Source organism: Strigops habroptila, chromosome 4 (genome assembly GCF_004027225.2).
Source record: "Strigops habroptila isolate Jane chromosome 4, bStrHab1.2.pri, whole genome shotgun sequence".
Taxonomy (NCBI): Eukaryota; Metazoa; Chordata; class Aves; order Psittaciformes; family Psittacidae; genus Strigops; species Strigops habroptila.
Window position 1 is genome coordinate 50,713,587 of NC_046358.1, and position 20,877 is coordinate 50,734,463.

Here is a 20,877-nt window from a genome sequence, read left to right on the forward strand (position 1 = left end):
CTTTCCGAAGCCATGTCAGCTTTTAACAGGCACAGTGGCCAGTGGCAGGTAGCAGGATGGTTTGCCAGCTATGATGGAGAAGTCCTTCCCCTGGTTTGCTCCAAATCTGTTAACCAGTGGTTGCTCTGGGTTACCCTTACTACTTGCACTGGAAGAGGCCACACATGCCCATTCCCTAACCACCTTCCCCACGGTTCTCGCCACATTTAGATTTGTTTAGGACCCTTTCAGGTCGGAGTATCTACAGAGCCTCCTGCTGCACAGGTACCTTTTACCACCCTGGCCAGCCCTGACATGCCATGTTTGAGAGGCAGGCATGAGGGACCTGCACAGGGCAAGACACCTCCTCCTTTCCCTGCTCCCAGCACAAGAGCTCCTCGCACTCAATTTCATTTTTCTGACCTTTGCCGAGCACAGACCTAATGGTTTCACAGAAGTAGCTTAGCTCAGTTCTAAGGTTTTGCTGCTGCATTGTAATAGCTAGTTCAGGGCCCATCAGACGCACCACCAAATCAGGTTTGCTCACGCACATCCATCACTTTACAGTGGATTTCCATCTGCCTTTTAATCAGACCCTGCTCATGGGTATCTTGCCAGCCTGCCTCCTGGCAAGTCAAGAGAAAATGACCTCTCAGAAGCCAAGAAGCTGAGCTGACCTTCACTCCTGCTTTGAAGAAACAGGACAGGCATTAGGGCAGAGGCCATGGGAAGCTGTACTTGGACCGAGATGGCCCCGAAGTGGCTGCTGCTTTCCAGCATCGAACTTGCACAGACTTGGAAAGGGGGTTCGTTTACAGGGGTGCGTATCTGGGCTCCATTTTAGGAGCTGAGGAGGGCCGAGCCTGGTGCTCTCTGAAGTGCCACCAGAAGAACAAGGTTCCTCCATGCCCAGCCCGTGGTGTCTGCAAGAGAAATGGGCAGGATGAGGGCACTCAGCTCAGGATGTCTTCTAAGGTTTTAATGGCACGCATCATTGCAGTCATGTTTTAATGGCATTAGGTTTTAATGCTGTTGCAGTCATTCAGAAAATAAGCCCAGGCTACTATCAAGCTCCTCTTGTTCCTGCCAGACGGTGTTTTAGAGAGAACCCACAAGCTGTTCTGAGCAGCTTTAATGCATTTGAATTAGGAGGACGATGAATGCCATGCCTGGAAGGGCCAGCGTAAAGATTTTCATTGACTTCTGCAGGACCAGGATTTGGTCCATAGACTAGAGGAGGCTTATGAGTCATGCTGATCCCAGTGACCCAGCAGTTCTTGGAAGCTCCCACAGCCAAACCTCCTGTGGTGTGGGCACCTACTGCAATGGTAGCTCAAGACACAAAAGATATTTCATCCACTACTGGGTGAAATGACAGAGACCTCAGTCACCAGTCACCAAACCTGGAGGACACAGCCAGCTCACAGGAAAGGGATGGAAAGCCACAAAATATGAGGATGGGACTCCAGCATTAACAGCCCCAACTTCCCTGGGCTACCAGACCTGCCTCCCAAAGCAGAGGGTAGATGTCCCAGGCATTAGCCTCTGGATCCGAGCTCCCAATATGAGGCCACATTAGGATGTGCAAGCTTCCCCTGCCCCTGTATCACATGCGGGCTGCCTCTGCCAACGCATTAATTCAAATCAGAGGGAGGGGCAATCTCCTAAAAGCCGCACTAGTGATGGCCCCTCCTGGCACAAAGGATTCTGGCAGCCCCGCAGCTCCACAGCATTGCTGTCCCCAGCCCCACGGCAAGCTTGTATGGCTCTGCGGCTCCTTGCGGCGACTCCAATTAGAGCTGCCCCTCGGCGGGCGGACAGCGGTCCCCCCGCCACAGGAACCCCACTCCTTTCACCTCCCCCGGCACTCCTCCAGGGGGGCTTAAAAACTGAAACAGTTCTAATTACGGGGTCTGAGAGGGAGCGAGGCGGGCTCCCGCTGCGATATGACACACCTCATTACGTCGCTACCGCCTTGCCAGAAGACCCCCTGCTGTACCTTGGCTATAGAGCCAGGGCACTCAGAAAGGATGCAAATTAGCCAGCTTTTCCCCTTCGTCTTCCTTTCACACCCCACTCCCCAAATCACTTTCTGCCTTCCTTCCCCATCAGGACACCAGGCTGTGAATTCTTCTCAGCTCTTCCAATTACATTCAAGAAATAAAAAGGAAATGGAGAGTCGACAGACAAAAAGGATGGGGATAATACCACAGCAGAGGGATGAGAGTGAAAGACTAAAGTGGGAGAAAGGAGTGATCCAACACAGGGGACACAGAGCAGCTCCAGAGACAATGTGGTACCTACTCTCCAGATAACAAGCAAGGGGTAAACTTTGGGGGTCTCAGATGCAAATAGAGGAGTCTGGGAAAGATAACAGGTCCTTGATCACCTCACTGCTCTGAGAGGAGTAAGCCAGCAGAAGAGGCCTTCCATGCTTGAAGTTCTAGCAGATGGCCAGGAGCTTGGATGGAAGAGATCAGAGAAGATAGACAAGGAGGCTTCCTGGCTTAGCTAATAGCCACCCTCCTGCAGAACAACCAGATAAAGGTCTGCTCCTGGTGGCAGACACGTGACGTATCAGCTAGGTCCCACTCCCAGCTCTACCTGAAAGATGTGGGAGAAAGCAGAGCAGGTCCATTCTGCCCCTCTTTCTGGTGGCCTTTATGGGAGATGGAGATGACTGAGTGCAGTTGTAGGGAGCGGTAACCTTGACATCAGACCCAAGACACAGAGACTTCTCTACGGGCACATCCAGCCAGGTCAAAAGCAGGCAAGCCACTTCTCTGCCAGCAACCACAAGACATTTTGAAGCCAGACTGAGGGGTGGTGGGTTCATCCCCAGCTAACAGACACCCCAAGTACCAGCAGAGGCTATGAGACCTTAATAGTACATTGCAGCCTGTGTGTGAGATGGTATCTGAGAAAGAGCTCTAATGCCTCCATACCTGGGAAGGCTACCAGAGAAGGAAGAAGCCTTTCTGCTTCTGCTTAGATAGGTCAAAAGGAAAACTGGAGGAACAGGCACAGCCATGGAGCACTGCTGGCATAAGGGTTCTTCTCACCATGGTGATGGGAGACCAGGGGAAAAGGTTAACCTGGAACCTAAATTAGGGTTTCAGAAACATAGCTGTGTCCCTCTTTTATCAGTTTATTAAAGCCATCTTAATCTTCTTGAATGTTCCTGAAGAACATTACCATAATCCTTTAATCCCACCTCTCCCTGGAGTGCCTGTAATGAGAAGATGGGCCCATGGCTTGGCTGAATGGGGACAGCCAAGCAGGAGAGGCCACACTGCAGCTGAAGGACAGAAAGATGGGCAGAGCTTAGCACACAGGCTGGGCCAACTGCCCGCCCATCGGGACTCTGTCCCTGGTGTCACTTCCATGGACGTGTGTGTCAGGTGAGGCATGCTGGCCACACGAGCCACAAGCATGACAGAGATGTGTGTGGCAAGCCAGTGATCAACCTGGCTGTGACCCTTTTCTGGTCAGGCCAGGCAAGAGAGCAGGAAAACCTGAAATACACCCAGCCTGAGTCTATCTGTGTGGCATGGCAGACCACGGGAACTCATCCCTGTGCTGGCCCAACACCGATCACCAAGGTGGAGGCCACTTCCCTCAGTTTCTTGTCTTGCACAAGGTCCTCAGCTGAGACACATGGTATGGGAAGGGTGCAGATCTGGTTTCTCTTCTACTGAAGACATCAACTGGAAGCCCAGCATGTCTCTCTAGCAACCGTAAGCCTCAGTAACTGGCATGTCTACTCTTTGTACCAACCTAGTAGTTGTGTCCTGGAGAGGTTCCTCTACCCTCCACACATGATCCAGTTGAGGAGACGCTCCCCTCACTGCCTTGGGCAGGCCAGCTTTGCTGTAGGAAGCAGCTCTGACCCCATGAACACATTTCCATCATGTAAGTGAGACTGGATCTACAGCACGCTCCCTGTGGTGCTCATCCCAGAAGCATGCTCTTCTGATGGCATCTCCACCTTGAGTTTACCAAGGGATAAGAGCACCATAGAGAAACACCTGCTCATTTGTCCCCAGTAACTCACAAAAGGAGCCATTCCTGAAGAGCTACCATCTCCATCTCCACCCTAGCAGCACTGAGCTAAGGGATCTGGCTTTTACCTCTGCAGCCCACCTGGGGAAACATCCATTCCTCTGAACCCCGCAGCAAGATGCTGCCTGGCCAGGGCTCCTTCCTCCATCCATCCATCCATCCATCCATCCATCCATCCATCCATCCATCCATCCAGGTCAGCCTTGCCACAGCCCCGGGCTTACCAATTTGATGCTGGCAGGACCCCACTGGGCCCCAGCTCTCCAGACACCTATTAGGATGTAAAACGCAGCACTTTTTCCAAGCCCTCCATCCTTTTTTCTCTCCCCATCCCCTCATTTCTTTCAAGTGCTTTGGCACTTAGCGAACTCCCCTCGGCAGGCTCATGCTGTTTGAGGGATTCCTAAATCACGGGCCTATTACTAATTATTATTATTTTGCAGCAGCAATCAGGGACGCGGGGCTCATTAACAAGTTAGCACCTCTGGTTTCCCTGGAAACCCGCAGCTGCCAGGCAACGGCTGCGCCTCCAGCCCGAGGCGATGCTACTGCAGCGCCTTCAGCTCACTCCCCAGAAAGATGCTCGGGTTCTCCACGGGCTGATGAACCCAGATTAGCAAACGGGATGGGGTTAGGAAACTCCGGGATGTGTCCCCCTGCTCTACCCCATCTGCTGTGAACCCCAGCCCATCTACTGATCCCCTTCTACCACTCACAGCATCACAAAATGTGCAGTAGCTTCTCCCTCCCACAGATAGATGCAGGCTTCCTCCAAGGGCAAGGAATTTGGAGCACTAATGACCACCCAAAGTGGCAGTGGAACAAAGCTGTCAGGTGCCTGCAGTAGCCACTTTGGAGGTGGTGCAGCTGCTGCTGATTTCTTAGCAGCTACTCAAGGTCCCTTTAAAAGGCAGCACAAAAGATTTCTCTGCTTGATGGTGGAAAAAATGGAGTGTCGTCTTTCTTCTGCTCCTTAAAACGAGGCTGGGAAACACCACTAACCACATCCACTAACCCGGACACAAACTCTCCTTGTCCACCTTTCCCCAGTGAATCTCAGGGATGGGAAGGAATGACATCTCCCAAGCCCCAGCAGTGTGAAGATGTAGGGGAGATGGCAATGTGGTCTGCAGCCCTGCTCTAACTCCCTGAGACCCACAGGGGTTTTTCCTATGGCAGACAGAGAACCCCCCCAGCAGCCTCCCCTTCTTCCCACAGCACACCATCGGGAGGCAGCCGCTGCACCTTTGCCAGGGTTTCAGGCTCAGCTGCTTGCTGATCTCATGATTTTTTCCTTAATTTCTTTTCCCCTCCTCCTTTCTCTGCGGCAGCCTCCTTTCAATTCCCGTAGGCTGGAAGCAGCATGGTGGGGAGCCCTGCAAGGAGCTGCATGCATGCAAGCAGCACCCGCTTCCCACCCCGCGCCTCCCATTTCACTTCTGCACCTGCAGCCCTATGTCCAGAAGATGTTTTCCACCAGAGGACATTGCTGAAGGACCAGGATGTCCTTCAGCAAGGTGCCAGATGGTGCATTCACACCAGACAAGGGATGCAGCGTTGAGGCACGTGGCAGCGCTGGCATGGGGGTGGTCAGCCTTGGTACATGGCTGCTCAGGGGCTGCTCATGCTCAAGCCGCAGACAGGAACACAGGGATGAAAGGAAAGGGGACAGGATGTACCCAGCTGCAAGGGGTCTTTCCCATGCACCCCTCATGCTGCAAGGCAAACCAGCTTTTCTGGATGCCAGTTGAGCCAAGACAAGGGTACTTCATCCCCTCCCACCACCTGATGTTATGCCAGCAGCTTTGGATGGGCTGACTACAAATGCCATTGTCTTGTAGCCTGCTTCCATCCAAGTGACCCAGGTGCATTTAAGGATTTGCAGACTGTACATTCCCAGAAAACTTTCACTGCAGCCATGGTGGTCAGTCTGGAGATCTGGTCAGGTAAAGCCAATGGGGACAGCAGGAAAGGGAATTTAGCCAGAGTCTAGATGACAAGGCCAGTATCTCCTCCTCTTACTTGTGTTTTTAACGTGATTTATACAGTTTTCCCCTTCAGTATAAACACAAGCTTTCATTTTAAAGCCTACACAAACTAAGACCAAAGGTTACCCATGATCAGCGAGCCATTTAATCGCTGCCTTTGCCCACGCTGAGGATGGAACTCCCAAGCATGCTGCTTTCTAATACCAATGCTATCCCATTTCTCTCCTCATCCTGCCAAGTCAAGAGCTGGCCAGGCTCTCATCTCAGAGCTGAAAGCACCTTCTGCTTTGAGCAGCTTGGCACAAATCACGGAGGACATGTCACACCGGAGAAGGGGAGTCTAACCCTACTGATGCTTCAAGGGCCCTTGCTGCCCACTGCCTGATCTCCCCATCATTCGCTGCATGACCCCATAAGCCCGGCAAGCTTATCTTGGGAATCTCCAGTAGCTTGTTTGCCTTTTTGCAACAAGAGCAGACAGAGGCAGCCCAGAAAGGTATGCAGTTAGATACTTCTGCAGGGCTGGTCCCGCTCTCTTGTCCTAGGATACCAGACACCATAAATACCTGCTGGGTATTTATAAAAGGGTCTCCAGGACCTGCACACTCTTTTCCCACAACACCTACATGCTAAATGAAAGAAAGCACAGGATTAAGCTGTGGTTCCTCGAGGCTGCAGATAAATACACCAGCATTTCACTGCTTAAGGACAATCCCAAGAGACATGAGCTTGTCCATGTCAGTGCAGCACCAGGGACAGTCATGGGTGAGGCCAAGGCCGGTGAAGCAAGCGCCTAGCAAACACAGCGGCAGTCTGCTGGCACCTGCCCAGCACAGCGTCATTAGTGTCCCATACTGAAATGACAAATAGGACCCATGGCCTCACTGAAGAACAATGTTACTGCATCCTGGAAGGTTTTACGCAGTTTCTGTCGATGACCAGTGCAATCTGAGGTGCAGGTGCAGATCCCAACACAGGTTTCCAGCCAGCAGAGGCCAATGCCTACCACAGTTATGCCACTCTGAAACCGCCTGATGAAACTCTGGCCTTCCTTAGGAGACCCAGAATTCAACTCAAATGGAAGGGGCTACATTGGTTTTCCACAGGATGAGGCACTCCCCAGGGCAGCAAACACATTTTGCAAGACTCTTCTGACCTGGTTCAAGGCTTGCTGAATTTCTGATAGGCACACAATAGCCAAATTGCTCACAGGTTTGGGATGAACTGGCACTAGTCAGCTCAGACTCCACCTCTCACCACAGCAACAAGGATGCACCAACTCCTGGTTTTGGAGGATTACCTTTATCTAGAAAAAACACACAAGACAGGCAAAACCCAAGCTGATGTCCTGGCCCACTCTTTCCTTTTCCCTTGGGGGCTGTGATTCATTACCAGATGGTTTTGTTCTGTTAATTGAGGTGACATGGAAGTCAAACAAAGCATTTTGGAGGTCTTCCTCCATCCTCACAGCCCTGGACAAGCAGGTGCCCATTGACCATGCCGAGCCACAGCTTGCTGGTCAGATGCCATAGCTCTTCGTATACAAAATCCTACAGCCCAGCTTCTTTACTGAGAGCTGGGTATTGCAGCATTTTGTAACCTTCTCTCTTAATCTGTATTACCATTGCTATTGTGGGTGGGAAAAGAGATGAACTCATTCGCTGGGGGAAACGAGCAGCAATAGTCCCCTCATCAACACCAGGCAGACGCTGAAGCACTATATATATATATATATATATATATTTTAACCCTAGTTTAAAAAAAACCCCCAGAGATATATCATGACATCCATCCAGAGCTTTAACATCCTCCAACTCATTTCCACACTAGCAGGTCTGATTCATCCCTGCTTCTGACCACGCAACAGAAAGCATGGGTGATCACACCAAGCCTTGCCCCCTTAGGGTTGCTGGCTGACCCCCAGCTAAGATCAGTTCAGTCCTCTTGACCTTCCTGCCCGTCCTGCTAGTCTCCAACAGAGCTCGCGCTTGTCTTTATATCAGGTACTGCTGAATGAACCTTGCTCAGGTGCCAAAGAGGCTGCCAAGCTCAAAGCAGAAGGGATTGAGAGGACGACACAGGATTACCAGGCATCAGCATTCAGCAAGCAAGCAGAGAACACGCCGATCTATTTTTAATGGTACAATGCAAGTGCTTTACAAAAGGATGTGTCTGGGGAGATTCTGCCCAGTCAGAGATTTGCATTGGGGTTTTTTTTGCAGCAGTCAACTCCTCTTGGTGCATGGGAGGCGCTTTGTCCCTTCACCATCCCACAGAATCATTCAGAGAGCTCCAGCTCAGTTTCAGATGGAAGTTCATCCCTCTGGATTGCCTTCCTGCCCTTGCCTTGTTCTTTTGACTTTCCACCAGAAGAGTGCACCTGATGTGGGCAGCCAGTAAGGTGTAAAGGGTTGCTTGGCATCTGGTCTCAGCCCCACTGAGCCAGCAAAGCTGCCAGGGACACCTCTGCAAGGTCCACTGACAGCAGCAAAGCGGTTAACATGGTTTTTCAGAGGCTAGCTCACAAGTCAGCAGTGCTGGCACCCTCTCTGCACCAGCCCTCTACTCAACAGCCTCAAGTGCCAAGTGAGCCTCAGGCTGTGCCCGTCCGCTCCCCATGCAGGGCTGCCGGCCAAGGCAGATGAAGATGGCATGAATAACTCCACTCAAGCTACAGCTCAAGGAGGACCAGGCTGCCATCGCAAGCTTGGAAATGAGGGTTGTTAGAGGCAACGCAAAAACAATCAGATGCTGTAGATACTTCTTGGTTGCTTCTTTTCAACAGCGTACCCCAGAGACTGATGGACCCTCTTTGTCTGCAACAAAGATTGCCTGGCGTTACCCAGGAGGGGCTGGATTTCAACGGGAGATGTGTGATTTAAGCAGACGCAGGTTTAATGTGTGGGAAGGGCTTGACTTGCTTGACAAAAAAACCCTCTGCAATCACCTAATAAACAGACTGAAATTTCTAACAGAGCTTCTGCTGCATCAGCTGAATTACCATGTGCTTTAGACAGCAGCACTCCTCAAAGGACTAAATCCCCTATTAAAAAGAAGAAAAAAGGTGAGATGAAAAGAGGTGGATGTGGGCACACCGCGCACCTACATGCCAGATGAGTAACTTGGGTCAGCAGGGATGAACCGGAAAGACGCACTGCATCATTAGCAGGGCTGGAGGACACGTGCTGTGGAGGGGAGGATGCCAGGGTCATGCTGTCATTGGAATCTCCACACAGGATCAAAGCTGTGGTCCACCTCGTTTCGAGTCCCCTCACCATCACTACCTAATAACAGGTATTTTACAGAAGCCTGGAAGAAGCAGGATGGTGGGTATTTATGGAGTAGTCATGCAATAATTTAGGTTAAAAGGGACCTCAGGAGCTCATCTGGTCCAGCCCTCTCTCCCTTAAAGGAGAGCTAATGTCAACACCAGAACAGGTTGCCTTGTCTTTCTAGTCACCAACTGACTTGTTCCCAGTCATCAGGAGGCTTAGAAATTATGTTCCCCATAACTCAGCATGCAGAAATGCTGCACAGAGAGCCTCTTTTGCAAATTGATAGAGCACCTTGAAGGGCTCTGGAGATATTCCTGAAGAACACAAAGTCTCCGCCCCGAGAGACCTGAAGGCTTGGTTTAAAAAAGATAAAATGAAGGCAGACAAGCCATGCATGCACACATGGGGGTGGGCGAACAGGAACCACGAGGGCTTTCCACACACAGTAAGCAACACAGGAAAAGGCATAAGAGAAGTGGGAAAGAAAGAAGGAATCATGGAAGGATTTCTAGCCCCAGATAGGTTGTTGGGATGCTGTTAATTTAACTCAGTGCAAAATGCATCACTTATTTCACCTTCATGCAACACAGTCCCTGCATTTCTGCGCTGCTAGCACTCCCTGCTTGCTCTATGAGACTCTTCATGTACTGGACCAATTTCCAGTGAGCACCTCCAGGTTCTCCTCCAATCCCAGCCTGGGCTACTACAGCACCTATCTTCTGAAATACTGATCCTTCCAAGGCATCACACAAACAAGCACGACCTGTCACTCACTGTTGGAAACTGGATAAAACCCCAGAAGCTCCAGGCAAAGCAAAGGAAGTAGCTCCCTGCACACCAACCTAGCTTACTGTGTCCAGCTGTGTTTAGACAACCTCAAAGGAAGAGCCAAATAGCAAAGAGATGGAGCAAGCTGTCCTACAGGAGCCATGGCACTCTACAGTATAGGCTGCAGAGGGCTCTGCACCAGGCATGGGCCCCCAAGATGGCCCTCCCTTACTCTTACTCTCCTTCCTCAAAGTTCCTGAGAGCCAAAGGAGCTTCTCAGACAGCACTGACCCAAAGGCTGTGGTTAGAAAGTCTATAAACACCTCTGGGAAGAAGAAGAAGAGGGAAGACCCTGTTTTCTTTTCCATGACCTCATGCTAAAGAGGAGACAGGACAACCAGGCCAGAGCTTGGTCTGTTCCACCATACTGGTCTGCTGGTCTGCTTCTGGCAGAGCATCTCTCCCATGGGGATGTGACACATGCCATGGCCTTCCCCTTCATCAGAGGAGCAGGCAAAGTCATCAGGGCATCGCTAGGGTGCAATACACCACACACTGTCCCCGTGGGAACCTGCGCTGCCACTAATTGCACCACAAGCTCTGCCTGGCTTTGAGGGCAGCCCCTGATACCATTACTGTAGAGCATCTTGCACAGTCAGTTTTTACCCCTCACATTCCCCTGGCTATATCATAATCCTGCACACAAAGCACACCCAGATCTCCTGAGCAAGCCTGAGAAAATCTTGAGCAGAGAGCTCGTTTAGCTTCTTATCTGATGAATGCTCCCAGGCCACTCACCTCTCTTCCCCAAGCTTGCCCATAATTACATCAGGTGCCTCCTTCCCACTCGGCATCAGACGGGACAGGTGTATCTTCAGAGAAGAAATGTAAAGCTTGAAAAACAGGTTTTAAAACCCAGAGGGCACAGGGATGCGGAGGAGCCCGTTGAAGCTTTCCCCATGGAATGACAGCATTGCTGCTCCAGCTGCAGGAGTTCCTCTGCATAGCAGCAAGGAAAAGAGCGGGGTGAGACCCAGCTACTGCGCTTGGAGGACCGGGAGCACCCGGGTGTTTCTGCAGCCATCTCGCCCTTAACACCACCGTTAAACCAACGGCAGAGGGCAAAAAGGTCTGCAGACCCTGCTAGTGCAACCTCCCCACTGTCCTACCAGGCAGGGAGGACGCAGCATCCGCAAGCTCCTTCTCTTTGTCACCTCCTTCGCTACAAGACTGTTTGCTGGAATTGTTTCAGTATGATGGCAGCGTCCTACAAACCTGCACCATAAATCAAACTGCCAAGTGCTGGAGCACCTCCTTTTCCTCCTTCCATCCCTGATAGTGTTAACATGATCTGCACCTGCCTGCACCGAGTGCTTTGGGAGCTGAGCTGCGCACAGGAGAAACTAACCTCTGATCCCTAAGAACAGCCTCACTTAAAGGCAGAGAAGTACAAAGAGGAAAAGCACCTATAACACACTCCTTATCTCTTATGTAGATTAAAGCAGCTGGTGCAGAGGTAAGAGGTAGGGATGGACTGGGGACTCGCTCATATTCATGTTAAGAGAAGTCATTTCAGAAATCCAGAGACACAACAGGTTTCCAGTCTTTGGGGAGGTCTTTTGGGGGGAATGTGGCTGCAGGGGGAAAAGCTAGTTTTCTCCCACCTCCCAAGATCCAGTTTGGCAGTATGGCACAGGGAGTATGTAAAGTCCTACCCACCCTTTGGGCATATTTCGGTAGTAATAGTGGCATTGCATTGATTTTTACATGAATTTAAGCTCTCCAAAGGCAGGCACCTCAGTGGCTTTCTCAGCAAGGTGCCTGGCACCCAGCAAAAACATGCTCTGCAGACAAAGACAGTGCAGTATTTGCAAGAATAATCTCCATGCAGAGCCCACAGTGAATGCTCCTAAGGACTCTGGCCACTTTGCTCAGCTCTCCCAAGCATAGCTGCAGCTAGATTTAAACAGCAATGCGAGATCTAGGTTTTCCTTCCCTACTCCCTACCTTGTGTCAAGGCAGGGACAACTGGAAACCATGGGGGTCATATCTGTTGGGTTAAAAGCCTTTTGGTGTGAGGTGCTACCATCTCAGCTTGGAGACCCTTCAACCCAAGGTTTTTGCTGCTCTAGCATGTTGCCGATGGGCTGAGGGCAGGAATTTCTGCCTATTGCCATTGCAAAGATGCATTTGGGCATCCATCTGCTGCTCATGCACTCAACTGTCCTCTCTGGTCTCAGGCATTTGGACAGTCCTATACATCCAGTTCTGCCACCACGGCTGTGCCGGACAAAACTGGGGACAAGATACCTGCAAAGCCCTGGCAGGCATTTTAAGTTCCCAAATACCTCCAGCTATGGCCAGGAAAGGTTTTCTCAGTGCTGCAGCTTATTTCATTTTGGGAACCATTACAAGCAAACCCAAAGCGAGCGCAGGAACCCCCAGCCAGACCCCAAACCCTGACGAACCTCTTCCGCAGAGAGAATCCTCCCAGCACAGTCACCCTCCGACAGCACAAGCAAACCCCATCTGGCAGAGGCAAGGCCAAACCCATAAGCACCAATTCCCATGCATCGAGTCCTTCCAAAAACAAAGCTCTCCGCAGCCGCGTCTGGGTGCGTAGGCAGCTGTGCCCTGAGCCTTTCCCCTCAGCGCAGGAGGATGAGACAATGCAAGCGAACGTTAAACACCGCTCCACGGGCAAGCTGCTTTCAAGGTTAACATGGCCCCTGGACTGCCAGGCGCAATCCTCAGTGCTACCTGTTCAGAGCTTCTTGGGTATCCCGACCATCTCCTGCGGGGGCTCTGCCTTTACACGCCAAATCAGAGGGACACTGAAACCTCTGGCAACTATTCCCAATGTGTTTGTCATCACTAGCTGCTTGGGATGGGGATGGTCTCCTCCACACACGCTTCTGCAGCGGCCAGCTCCCACCAGGGAGCTGTTGGTAACTACCGCAATACGAAGGATAAACGCATCTGTGCCTAGAAAAATCCAAATATCCTTAACAGAACAGGACTGCACCGCGTCCTTCCTTCTAACGAAACCGCAAATTACTGACCTGTGCTCAGAGCTCCCCCAATGCAAGCTGAAGCACTGACATCAGCTTTTGCTGTTGCTCAGGAATTTAATTCTGGGGGAGGAGAAAAGGGAGGGGGGAGCAGGAAGGAGAGGGAACTTATTTATCAATAAGGGAAATAACCAGGAATCTTTAAAAACAACCAACGCTCAGCATAGAAAGCTACATTTATCACTATATAATAATTAGGAGGGGGTGATCAATCGGTCCATGAACATTAGGGGAGGTGGAGAGGATTATTTTAAACGGGCAGCTTAACTCATTAATCGCTAGCAATGCCTTTGGAGCTGCAGCAGTGAAGTGTTGCATGAAAACCCCCGCTGCTGAACACATGCCGGCTTCGTTTAAACGCCAAGGACACAGGGCGACACTCCAACCTCTTTCATCATCAGAAAAACCACAGCGCTGTTAACACCGGCTCCTCAAACACCAGCCCTCAGCCCCCGAGAGAAAATCCCTCCGCCCGCGACCCCCGGCCCGGCAGGACAGCGCGCATTCCCCGCAGCTCCCCAAGCCCCCTCCTCACCTGCACCACCACCGCCGCCCGGCAAGCGCACACCGCGAACGCAGGGTGGGATTTTCAACACCACCACCCCCCGAAAACAAGCGCAGCGCGCCCGACATGCGCGGCCGCGGAGCGCCAGCCCCCCCTTCCCAATCCCCGCGGCGCAGCCCGCTGCAGGGCTGCTCCCTCCCCATCGCCAGCACCCCCTTCATTTCTTTCCTTGCACCAGAATAATTCCAACCCCCCTTAAACACCCAAACCCCTCTATCTATATACATTCTATGCACAGATATACACGTACATGTGTAGGTGTATGTTTTCGCGCTGTCCACCGGCGCCGGGCGCGATGCCGGCTCCGCTCCGCACATGCGGGCGCTCTGCACCGCGACCCCCCTCCCTGCCCGTCCCCGTCCTCCCCCCCCTCCCCCCCCCCACGGTCGCACAGATATCGATAGGGGCTGCACTGACCCGGCGCGGCGGGCGCGGACGGCCGCGCCGCTCCGCGGGCTGTCCGCTGGCGCGGCCGCTGCCGGCGCCGCAGGGCCCGCATGTCGCGGCGGGCGGCGAACGGATGGGGAGCGGGGAGGGGGGGGGGCCGCTCCGCGCTGCTCCGCGCTGCTCCGCGCCGCTCCGCGCCGCTCCGCCGGGAATGCGCCGGCGATGAGGTCATGCCTCGGGAACGGGGGGAGGGAAAAAAAAAGAAGGGGGGAAAAAAAGACAGCGTTGACGTCACCCGCAGCCAATCAGCGCGGGCGGCGCAGGGGCAGGGTGACGTCAGCCCCGCGGGCGCGGAGCGGCGCGCAGGGAGCGGGGATTGCGCACCCCCCGACACCGGTCGTGCGGAGCCCCGCGGGACCCGCCGCTGCGCGCCCCCCGCGGCAACGCTGCCTGCGCGCGTCCCGGCGCATGGGCTGCGCGGTTGGCTCCCACGCCTGGAGGCTTTGGAGCCGCTGGAGAGCGTGCAGTGGAGGGCCACAAGGATGATCAGGGCTCTGGAGCACCTCTCTCATGAGGAGAGGTCGCGGGAGCCGGGCCTGTTTAGTCTAGAGAAGAGGAGACTGAGGGGGGATCTCATTAGTGCACATAAATATCTCAAAGGTGGGTGCCAGGAGGATGGTGCCAGACTCTTCAGCGGTGCCCAGCGACAGGGCGAGGAGCAATGGCCATAAACTAAAATACCAGAAGTTTCACCTCAACATGAGGAAGAACTTCTTTACACTGGGGGTGGCAGAGCACTGGAACAGGCTGCCCAGGGAGGTTGTGGAGTCTCCCTCCCTGGAGACATTCAAAACCCACCTGGACACATTCCTGTGTAACCTGCTCTAGGTGGCCCTGCCTGGGCAGGGGGGATTGGACTCGATGACCTCCAGAGGTCCCTTCCAACCTTAATGGTTCTGTGATTCTGGGTGATGCTCTCTGGTGGAGAGATGGATTACCCCATGGAAAGAGTGGCCTGGGCAGCAAAGGGATTTTTTTGGGTGACCCTCCTGGCTGCTGAGGTTCACAGGGGGGACCTCCAGTGCCACATTGCTCCTGGCAGAAAATGCACTTTTGTGTGGTTTTAGTTCATCAGTAGTTCCCAGGCTGCCCTTCTGGCCTGATGCAGGCAACGCTGGGCTTGGAGCTCTCCTGCAGGCAGGGCCACCCCTCCTGCCTGCAGTTCACCTGCCTGCTCTGCCCACCTCAAACACCCCACTGCTGAGCTCGGGCAGTAGGGTGGCTGCTGGGACAGCCCCGCAGCGCAGGACCCGCTCGCTCTGAAGCATGTGAGCCAGGGAAGGACAGACATAAACGTCTTGGAGGACGACATGGCAAAGAGTGGTCTAAAAGTTGGGGCTACAGGGGAGCCTGGCCCACAGATCAGCTCCTGGCTGGATAGGGTGAGCTTGCCTCCATCCCTCTGCAGTGCCATGGAATAACCAAGCGGCTGGTTTGGCTAACGCAGCAGGGTTTTTCTGTCCTTGGCCCTAGCCTGGCAGCTCCATCTTAGAGGGGGATTAGAGTTTAGAAGCTTAGGTTTTGCTGGCGCTTAGGAAATCAAGGGAACCTTCCTCCCTGCCGATACGGATGCCGGATGTTTTAAAATTAACTCTCATCTCTCCGGACATGCAGCCAGCAGCTTGCTCAAGAAGGGCATCAAGTTCCCACAGTTACTGGCAGCAAAATCTCTCCCAGAAAGGTCATTTCTTGCGGAGCACCAGAGGTATAAAACCCTGGGATGCTAAAAAACTCACTCTCCCCCTTGCATAAGCAGAAAATCAGCTCACTCAAAGCTGTCAACAGGGAAACCTTTGCAAAACCAGAGCCACTCTACTTAAATGGCATGGATTTTCTGCCCAGTTACCATGACCAGCAGCAAGATGTTGGGGTAGTGCAGGCGCTTGCTCCTCTAGCGGCTCTGGAGCACTTGGTCCTGGTGGGAGCAGGAGCATACCCAGCATGGCTGGAATGAAGCCGGAGTCTTTCTTCCATTCTGCCTTTCCTGCTGGTTTTCCTGCCGAGCTCCCTCCTCACAGCTGTGCAAAGTGCCCCAGCCGGGATAAAACTGAGAAAGACTCCTCTTGCCTCAGCTTAGGGCTGTTTCCTTCCCTGCTCAACACCCCTTTTCAGGGGCAAAATAGAAAAAAAAGAAGGGGAAAGGAATGAGATTGAAAATCCCAAAGCTTCCTCGTAAAAGCTGTTATCTAGGCAGAGAGCCACGAGCTCGAGAAGCCTGCTGAAGGAAGAGGACTTCAATAGTTTCTTTCCAAACCCCAGTTAAAATCAGTGTTTCCAACCATGGGCCTGGCATGCTGCTGCCAGATGAGCATCCCAGATCGGCTGTTGGGAAGATTGCTCCCTGGCTGGATGGTGGCATAGTGCAAGGGAGGAGTGTGAGGAAAGAGATGGGAGCAGGATGCTGTGCTGGTTATAGGCAAGGGTTGGGGAGGTGGTGAAGAAGAGGCAGAGGATGGGGTGTCCCAAGGGACTGCCAGACACCTGCCTTGGACTGTTTATTCCAGCAAGAGGCCGAGCTGAGCTGCCTCTTGAGCCTTCATCTCCAGCAACATGTCCTCAGCCACCCATACAGTTCTCCTGGTGCATCCCTGGGTGATGGAGGCACAGGGGATCCGATCCATACAAAATCCCTAATGGCAGCAAACAGGAGGAGATCCTCCATCGGGGTTGGGGACCAGTGTGGCACCAGTTCTCACGGCTGGCGGGATCAACTCCAGCCCACGATCCCGGCACCTCTCCCACGCCCAGTGCTTCTGCGCGAGGCCTCGCTGCAGCCAAGCGCCTGGTGGGGAGAAACCAAAACAAATGATTCACTGCTGTTAAACTGCTCCCGGGATCGCAGGGGACGGGAGCAGGCGGCGAGGGAGGCTTGCAAAACCTCACCTGCCTCCCAGCGCTGGGAGCTAACCCTATTTAGATCCCAATCCCGTTCAACCTGAAATTCTGGCACTTGGGTGCGGACCCGTGGCTATATGGAAGAGGGCAGCCAGCCTGAGTGAGGGCAGAGCGGGGAGCACACCCGCTTGGCTCTGGGTGGCTCGGGTGCGCTGACTGGGCGAGCAGCATCTCTATTTTCCCCAGGGGAAATTTAGCAGGGAGAGCCAGGGTGATGCTGTTATGGTCAGGCAGGCAGAACAAAGCAGCCTCACGCTCTAAGCTTCCATCTACCAGATGTGAATCTATTGTCTCAGCCCCAGGGCCAGTATCCTCCCCCTCCCCATTACAACCATCATGAGCCGAGCAAAAAATTATTCAGCAAGTTGCTTACTGCTACAGGAAAGTGCTTTATTTCAGGTAAAGCACTTAAAAAATAATTTGCCCTACTCTGTTTTTTCCTTTCCCAGATTTCAGGCGCATCCAAAGATGGATTGCATCCCAGCTACATGTTTCAAATGCAAGTTACGCTTGTACACGTAATAGTTCTTGCTAAAACGTTTTCCAGACCCCTAATTGCCATGGCAGGCCAAGTGCAGAAGAGTGCAGTGGAGCCTCCCGCATCCTACAGGGATTAAAATCGGAACCTGATCATGAAGGAAACTAAAACTAGGAAAAAGAAATTGCTGCCAAACCAACTTTCTTACCCATCACAAAGGACAGACTTTTTACTAACCTGCAATTACTTTAAATGGCCAAATAATTTTGTTTTTTAACCCTGCCTCATGTTCAGATGCAGTTCCTTGAGCTACCGGCCAAGCCAGTCTCCCGTCAGCCTCGAGCCAGCAGTGCTGGCTGTGGCACAGGGCACTGTATTCTCACCGTAGAGGATGCTGGCACCTCGAAACTGTGCTGATGGCTGATCCCAGAGCTGACTCTTGGGCTGACATGGCTCCGCTTCCACCAAGTGGGGTTGTTTCTGCCATGCACGTGTCTGCCACCCTTGTGGCAGCATCCTGGAGTGGGGTACAGTGAGGTGCTGGAGGAAGGGTTTTGCCAGTCTCTATATCACCTCGTTTGTAAAGAAACCTATTGACAGTGGTGAACTGTGCATCCCACCGAAGGAAGGGAATCACTTCCCTCTTTGGCTCCTGCCCATGCACTCCCCAGGAGGCGGGTTTCCAGCTCTCCCACCCCCATGGCTGGGATGGAGCCCAGCAGATTCCCGGTGAATCCCAGCATGCCACCTTCCTCCTACAAAGCCCAAAATGATGTCACTCCGTTAGTGAAGAGGGCTGACGTGCTTGAGCAGGCAAAAGGCACTTGCAGCATCACCAGGCAGCTGTGTTTTTCACAGAGGGGGCTGCCCTGGATCTGTCTCCATTTTCCCAACAGAAATATCTGCCCGCGCACAGTGTGGCTCAGCACTTGCACAGAGCTACAGGGCACGGAGCTGCGTGTGCACGTCGCAAAAGCAGCTACCGTGCAATTAATTGCAGAAGTAGCAGGCTGGAGGGCTGCATGCTGTGCCATTCAGCTCGGCACATGCTGCAGAAGCATTCATTCTGCGGCTCCGACTGCGCCGTGAAGCGCTCCTGCCAAACGGAAAAAGGGAAAAAAACCCCATCATACATTGAATAAAATCCCTCTGATTCCCTCTGCCCAGGGCACATTTGAAAAAAGCTGGGCAGGAGCATGGAGATGTGCCAAACATGAGGCATGGTTGCTGAGTACCAACACGATGGGTCAAAGTCAGGGGATGGGAGGGGTGGAGGAGCAGGACCTTTGCACCGCCATGAAGTGATCACGTCAGAGGAGCTGAGGCCAGTGGCAGCAGCTAAGCTGTGCAGAGGCCTTGCAGTAACACCCCTCAGGTCCAGGAAGCATGCCTGCTCCTTCACCCCCAGTGCTGAAACAGCCTGCCATGTTGGCACATATATGGGTTTGCCTTGGGCAGCGGCGGTAGGCGAGTGGCTTTGGCGTGCCTAGAAGCCATCTGGGGTCACATTCACTCCTCTGAAGACAGTGGGACGAGAACGATGGAAAGGGCAGGGACAGGGGAAGGGGAGAGACACCAAACGGGTTTGTTTCAGTATATCCAAGTCTTCAAAAATAATCACTGCCCAGTGTTCTGGGATGAGGCATGGTCTTTCTTCTCCATATGTGAGTTGAGGATGGGAAAACATTACCCTGGGCCAGAAGGCAGCACAGAGTTAGGCTCCATGCAAGGGTCCATCCGGTCTAGACCCTTTTTCTCTACCCTCGTGCTGGTTTTTGTTAGGCTGCTCACCAGTTGCTAGGATTTTTTTTGTCTTGTGTTTTGCTTCAATCATTTCCACTGATGAGAGCATCTGCTGCCATCTGTGCCTCCCCCTCCTCCCCCCGGCAGGGCTGCACACTGCTGCGGTTTGCCTGCAGAGCCGGGCTGTCTTCACTGCCCAACCTGTGGCACGTATCCTGTACAGTCCTGCCAGTGTGCGGGGATGGAGAGGAGGGGAGAAGCAGCTTCATCAGCGCCCTGCTCTTCCCCTGTATCTGCCAATTGGATCTGCTCACTGCTACAATTGCACCAGTTACAGGACCCCCCATGGTGCCGAGGTCCCAAGCAAGCCCAAGACCTGGTGGCACTGAGCAAGGTTGCAGTTCTTCCTCTGACAACCGATCAGACAGTTTTTGAGGGGAAAACACAGAGGTGAAGGGACTTTGGTAAGGTCACCCAGGACATCAGCACATGGCTAGGAGGAGGCCAAAGCTGCTACTTCCTGGCAGCATGACTCTGCCTCCTGGTCCACGGAGCGCCTGGGAAGCAGGGTTATGAGGCTACAGCTCAGTGTTTGGTTTTGCTGGTGGCTCACACGCCCCACAGAAGAATAAAAGTTGCCATTTGCATCTCTAACTGTTAATTTGGGTATCCAGGCTGAGGGCTGCTCCAGCCCTGACTCACCGTGTTTTGCCTGCACGCCCAGCAGCTCCCCCCCGGCGTGGGAACTGGTGAATGCCGGTGCTGGGCTGGAAGGTTGTTACCTGAATTAACTTCAGCTCGCCATTACCACCAGCCCCTAGACCAGGAGAGCTGTGGGGTTGCATTTACCGACCAAACCGAACCAGGTCACCCCAGCTGGGATTCCTTGCCCTGCTGCCTGCGGTCTGGCTCGGCGGCATTCACGGGGGGGTGGCATCCCTGAGCGCTGCGCGGCAGCGGGGCAGCGGCACGGGGGAGCGCCGAGGGTTGCGTAAGTGCGCGGGGTTTGCTCACACGCAGGCTGACACCCGGCCCGCAGCCACCTCTCCCTGCCAGCGTGGAGGGTAAATGTGTAACGGCGCCGGGCCCTTGAGTGACGCACACATCCCGGCTGGCACAAGGGGCACGTCCCTGCAGGGCGCCGGGGCTGTTACCTTGCCCCCACCCGCCCCTGGACGGTTTTAGGGCGCAGGAGCCACCCTCTCCCCACGCTGCTTCTTGCCCCGCTCAGGGGCTCGCATCTCCTTGGCGGTGGGGCTTGGCGGGGGGCGAGTCCCGGCTGCTCGGGATGAGCGGGGATGGACCACCGCTCCCCGCAGGGGGCCTGAAGCCTCCTGTCCTGCCCAAAGTCAGCGGAGATGGGCGGTGCGGCGGCGAGCTGCCGGCTGCACTGGAGCGGTGTAAGGGGGCCCTCTGCCTGCCTCCCGCAGCAGGGCAGCTCCAGCTCGGCTCGGGCATCCGACTCCTTCCCTCTGTGACCTTCTCTGAGGTGCTGGCGCTGCCGTGACGGTCCCCCCGAAGCTATTTCCTCCCCGGGCTGAACGAGCCCCATTCCCACTCCACCTTCTCCCCAGGCACGCGTACCCCTCACCAGGCTCGGTGGCCT

At 53.7% G+C, this 20,877-nt stretch overlaps 1 protein-coding gene across 3 annotated transcripts in view; it reads right to left on the minus strand.

Annotated features, from left to right (window-relative positions):
* DUSP8 (dual specificity phosphatase 8) overlaps nucleotides 1-14,343 on the minus strand; it is a 46,723-nt gene extending 32,380 nt beyond the window's left edge. Inside the window, exon 1 of one of the 3 annotated variants that reach the window (XM_030483853.1) lies at nucleotides 14,126-14,343. The gene's annotated coding sequence lies outside the window, so the exon portion shown is untranslated. Of the gene's footprint in view, nucleotides 1-13,134; nucleotides 13,201-13,678; nucleotides 13,739-14,125 lie in introns of those variants that run through there. The other 2 variants (XM_030483856.1, XM_030483854.1) reach the window with 2 other exon arrangements.
* Nucleotides 14,344-20,877: the final 6,534 nt, after the last annotated feature.